The sequence below is a fragment of the Thalassophryne amazonica genome, chromosome 12 (assembly GCF_902500255.1).
Source record: "Thalassophryne amazonica chromosome 12, fThaAma1.1, whole genome shotgun sequence".
Taxonomy (NCBI): Eukaryota; Metazoa; Chordata; class Actinopteri; order Batrachoidiformes; family Batrachoididae; genus Thalassophryne; species Thalassophryne amazonica.
The window spans coordinates 56,679,223-56,685,317 of record NC_047114.1 but is presented as its reverse complement, the minus strand read 5'-3'; the positions used below and the strand labels follow the sequence as shown (position 1 = coordinate 56,685,317).

The window sequence follows — 6,095 nt, the reverse complement described above, 5'->3', positions numbered from 1 at the left end:
GTAAAACAGGTCATTGAATGGATTGTAGAACCATTAACATACATCTGTAACTTATCATTTCAAACCGGTAAATTTCCCAATCAAATGAAAATAGCTAAGGTTGTGCCGCTGTATAAGACTGGGGATAGACACCACTTCACAAATTATAGACCTGTTTCTTTGCTTCCACAATTTTCCAAATTATTAGAAAAGTTATTCAATAATAGATTAGACAAATTCATAAATAAACATAAATTACTTACTGATAGTCAATATGGATTCAGAGCACATAGTTCAACATCACTTGCATTAATAGAATCAGTTGAGGAGATTACAAACGCCATAGACCACAAATTACATTCAGTTGGAATATTTATAGACCTTAAAAAGGCTTTTGATACAATTAATCATGACATATTAATCAGTAAACTTGAACAGTATGGGATTAGGGGGTTGGTGTTGCACTGGGTGAGAAGCTACTTAAGTAACAGAAAACAGTTTGTGAAGTTGGGGGAATATACATCATCATGCTTGGACAATGCTTGTGGCGTCCCACAGGGGTCAGTATTGGGTCCAAAACTGTTTCTAATTTATATAAATGATATTGTCAATGTTTCCAAAATATTAAAATTAGTATTATTTGCAGATGACACAAGCATTTTTTGTTCAGGGGGGGATTTGCAGGAGTTACTGAGGAGGATCAGTATAGAAGTGGGAAAATTGAAAATATGGTTTGACAGAAACAAATTATCATTAAACTTAAGTAAAACAAAATACATGTTATTTGGCTATTGTAATACAGACATACAGGTTCAGTTACAAGTCGAGGGGGTAGATATTGAAAGGGTACATGAAAATAAGTTTCTGGGGGTGATAATAGATGATAAGATAAACTGGAAGACTGATATAAAACATATACAAAGTAAACTGTCAAGAAGCATTTCAGTTCTAAACAAAGCGAAACATATTCTGGACCACAACTCACTCCGCATTCTTTACTGCTCACTGGTTTTACCATATTTACAGTACTGTGCAGAGGTATGGGGTAATACTTGTAAAGGTACAACACAATCACTATCAGTAATGCAGAAAAGAGCTATAAGAATTATTCATAATACTGGCTATAGAGATCATACAAATCCACTATTTTTACAATCCAAATTCTTAAAATTCACAGACTTGGTTCATTTTCAAACAGTACAAATCGTGTATAAAGCAATAAACAATTTACTTCCAGCAAATATTAAAATATGTTTTTAACAGATCAGGGGATTGCAGTCTGAGGGGGAAATTTAATTTAAAGCATCAGTGGGCATGAACAACATTAAAAGCTTTCTGTATTTCTGTCTGTGGGGTGAGGATGTGGAACAGATTGGGAGTGGGGCTCAAGCAATGTCCAAGCATGAACCAGTTAAAACAGCGATACAAAAATATGGTTTTTTCTAGGTATAGGGAGGAGGAAGGGTAATGAGGGTTAGGGTGTTTTTGTTTTTTGCTTCGGCTTGTAAATATATAGTATTTTGTATGTAAGTAGGTATGTGTAGGTGTATATTTATGTTTGTGTATATATGTGTGTATATATGTATATATATGTGTATGTATGTTGATGGATATATATATATATATATATATATATATATATACATATATATATATATATATATATATATATATACATATATATATATATATATATATATATATATACATATATATATATATATATATATATATATATATATACATATATATATATATATATATATATATATACATATATATATATTGATATTGGTTTAGGTGTGTAGGAATCTATGTGTATATGTGGCAAAGGGTATTACTGGTTGTGGGGAAGAAGGGGTAGGGATAAATAAGCTGATGCTTCACCCTACCCCTTTTCGGACATGTTGGGTACACAGTAGGAACTTTTTTGTTGTTGTCTTTACTGATCTATCTTGTAATTGTTGTTGTATCAAATGTTCGAAATAAATAGTTTTCATTCATTTTTCATTCATTCATTCATTCATTCATTCATTCATTCATTCATTCATCTTCATCATCCTGGTAGATGGCAGAGCAGATGTTTTATCAATAATGTCACTGTACATTCTTACATTCATCTTTCCTTCAATTATATGAAGTTTGTCAGTGTCGTATGCTGAAAAACAGCCTCACACCATGATGTTCCCACTTCTAAACTTCACTGTTGGTGTGATGTTTTTGGGGTGATATGCAGTGTCTTTTGACCTCCACACATGGTGTGTATTATGGCATCCAAAGAGTCAATTTTGGTCTCATCTGACCAGACTATATTCTCCCAGTATTTCACAGGTTTGTCTAAATGTTGTGCAGCAAACTTTAAACAATCTTCAACATGCTTTTTCTTCTGCAATGGAGTCAATTCCAGCTCTAGGATTTCCCCTCTTTATGCAGCTTCTCCAGTGATGCAATCATTGACTCAGCAAAGATCACAGCATTTTCTGCGAAGTCCAAATCAGTGAACCTTTCCTCACAAAGGTACCTAAACTGCTGGTTTCCACAACCTTACACAATGCCCACTTTATTCAAGCATTGAAAAGTGTTAGAACCAGAACACATCTCTGACTCTGTCTCCACTCCAAGGACCAGCAACTTTTTGGGGGTCTCACCAATTATTGAGACTGTCCCATAAAACAGTCCAGTCAGCTGAATCAAAGACTTTGTGAAATTCAACACTGGCTGCAAGAAGCGCTGCTGATATTCACGCTTGTGTGCACTAAGTACACAGACAGACTAACGAACGTGTGCTTCCAGTTAATTACGTTAATACAAACAGGGCCAGAGATGTGCATATTTCTGCTGAGGATGATTGGAACAGGTGAGACTGAGTTTGTGTACGACCAGAGAGACAAAGGAAATGAGAGACAGACAAAGAGAGAGAAACGTACCCCTCCACTGGCTCCATGGACAAGGACAGTCTCTCCAGGCTTAGCGTGGCCTGTGCAGTGGGCAAAACATAAGTTCCATCACCAAAGGTAAATCCAGAACATCTGCTGAGAGATTCAGCATGCCAAAGGAAAATGTCAGCTCTCCCTGGTTTCTGTGTGATCGAAGCCATATAGACATACATACACAGAGGCCACTTGACTATTATAATATTAATTTTGTAGGATTAATGATGTGTCGTTTTCACCAGTTATGTATGTGCAGTACCTAGTTATGCATGGAGAAAGGAAAATATGTGACAAGCTGTAACGTACAGCAAATTCATCTCTCTCCCTGTATTGCGGTGGGGGTGATCCACCCCAGACATTTCATGGAATTAATAAAGGTTTAGTTCTAAAATGTAGCTTAAGATCACCAAATTTCTTCATAATTGTTTGTTTATTTATTTGTTTGTTTTTGGTTCTCTTACATTACTATGCTTTTGGGATGCTCCTTTCCAAGCTTTGTAAGAGCTTTTCAACGAACATCATAGCCTTTAAGATGCTTTTGGGAATCCAAGCCCAGATCTGGTGAATTGTGTGAGTAGATGGTTGGCAGATGAATGCACTGAACACTGCTCTGGCTGCTGAATGCAGCTCCACAATTGCACCTGTTGGAGTTAGTGTTGGTGCCAACTCTGGCTCTCCTGTGCAGATGACTACAGAGAGAAGCAGACCTGCTGCTGCCCTCCACAATAACAGCTCCAACCTTTGCTTGCAAATCCAAAGTTCTAAGTCTATGAGCAGCTCTGCAGTGGCCCACAAGGACTCAAGAGTTTCATTTTCTGATTAACACAATTTAATTGTTGAATACATTTGTCACTTAGATCTGATGTGTTTTTCACACTTTTGTTTGAAGTTGTTGTTTTGTAAAAGACGAGAATGTCTCAAATGTCTGAACTTGATATTTTCATAACAGTGTCTTTTTTATTGTCAGACCTTTATTGTGGTGACTCCCTCTCCAACAGCCTCCACCACTCCAGCTGCATCAGTGCCAGGTGTGTAAGGTAGCACAGGTTTACGAGTCCACTACGGATGTACGTCTCCACAAGGTTCACACCTCATGTATGCATCCGAATCAACACCTACATCAGAACACAAAGAGGACAACACATCACAATAACCACAACCACAAGTCAGCCAACGTCTGATATCAGTCAGGTACATAAGTACATGCTATATCTCTCATGGTGGTTTGGAACAGAGAAGGATTTTCTGTCATCAAAACACGAAATTTCAGACAGTTTCCCAGAAAGAACATGTGCACTCATGCCTAGATTTGACCTGTTTTCTTTATTGAAAAAAATTTCTCTTTCCACTAAACAGTGAAATTGTGATGGTGGTGCAACGGACAGAGCTGCACTGTGCAGTTTCTCCAGTCACATTCAGAGAAGTGGATAATTCCTTCAGTTTTCATGGATGTCCTCATTGTTTCCCTCACAAGGCTCCTATCCTGTTTACACTGAGGTTTTGAGAACTGCCCACACCAGATCTGTTACCGTTTGTATTTCTTAATGATTGAGTAAATTAAATCCAAATTATCTTCAGTGTTTTGACAAAGTTCATGCATCCAACCCTGGGCTTACCAAAAGAAAACTGTAACAGCAATGATTTGTCTCTTGAATCTATTTGAATCAGTCTGTCCAATTATTTATAGGTTCTGAAAATGAAGGGTCTGTGTACAAAAGTGGCTGTAATTCATAAATATTAAATGTAATATTTGTGTTCAACCTTATGAATGAAAGGAAAAGGTCAACATGACAAGGACATTTTGAGTGTTTCATTTGAACTTCTAAAAATTGTGTCAATATCTAAATACTTTTGATATTACAATTACCATTCAGTTACCGCTTGTTTCTTTTAATGGGCGGATCTCTTATTCTACTGTTCATATACGCTCAATGGAACATTAGTGCCTCTTACTCTCAAATAAGACAGGAGAAAAATATATTTTCAACACTTTATCTTTTAAAAAAGCTACTCTTTGTTAATAGGAGAACGATAAGGCGTTATAACGAGACGTCTTTCTCGTTCCAAAGAGAAAGTGAATGTTTCTCTTGATGATATTCTTGTTTTAAGGACAGATAATATGTGCTGTTATTGTGAAAGAACCATTTGCGCGCGCTTACTGTAGTATCATAAGTGGCCACTGGAGACCAGCATAGACATTAGACAGGTGTGGCAAAAACAAAAAAAAACAAAAAAAAAACACGGTGGCAAATACTAATCATAAATGTTTGCACGCGCTTATGAATGATTTTCTTGTAGTATATAAAAAGGCTCACCTCCAAATTGTTGGATTTCTGAATTGCCAAATTTTGCAAAATAAAATATTTTACAATAACAAGTTTCAATATTTTGATAAAGGTCAGCATTTTAACTTTGATAGTGAAACTTGTCAGATTATTAAAAAATAGATAATAATAATAATAATAATAATAATAATAATAATAATAATAATAATAATAATAATAATAATAATATACCAAGTCGTGAGTATGAAATGGCCCGTGTATGTCCTTGTATTCCTTTCAAAGCACAACAAAATATAAATTTTCTGAACATGTCATAATTATGTATATGGATATATTATATTTTATCCATATCCAGATACATCGTGTGTGTGTTTGTTGTGTGTTTGCGCGTATGAATGATTTTCTTGTAGTATATAAAAAAGGCTCACCTCCAAATTGTTGGATACAGCTCCATGGAATTGCCAAATTTTGCAAAATAAAATATTTTACAATAACAAGTTTCATTATTTTGATAAAGGTCAGCATTTTAACTTTGATAGTGAAACTTGTCAGATTATTAAAAAAAAAGATAATAGTAATAATAATAATAATAATAATAATAATAATAACATACCAAGTCGTGAGTATGAAATGGCCCGTGTATGTCCTTGTATTCCTTTCAAAGCACAACAAAATATCAATTTTATAAACATGCCATAATATGTATATGTATATAATATATTTTATCCATATCCAGATACATTGTGTGTGTTTGTTGTGGATTTGAAATAATGTTCATTTTGTTACTCGTAAAAATACTGTGGCTTTTTTCCTTCTAAAATTACCGTATTCTTCTATTGTAACATTTTTGTGACATCACCTGTTTTACAAAGCATTAACTTAAAAATCACCTGCAAAT

At 34.8% G+C, this 6,095-nt stretch overlaps 1 long non-coding RNA gene across 1 annotated transcript; it reads right to left on the bottom strand.

The window, feature by feature from the left end:
• Positions 1-1,043: 1,043 nt before the first annotated feature.
• Positions 1,044-3,995, bottom strand: LOC117521938. Its single transcript, XR_004564092.1, has 3 exons — positions 3,882-3,995; positions 2,585-2,589; positions 1,044-1,053 (listed from the first exon to the last, which is right to left on the bottom strand). It is a non-coding gene; the product is annotated as an uncharacterized LOC117521938 (long non-coding RNA).
• Between the last annotated feature and the right edge of the window lie 2,100 nt (positions 3,996-6,095).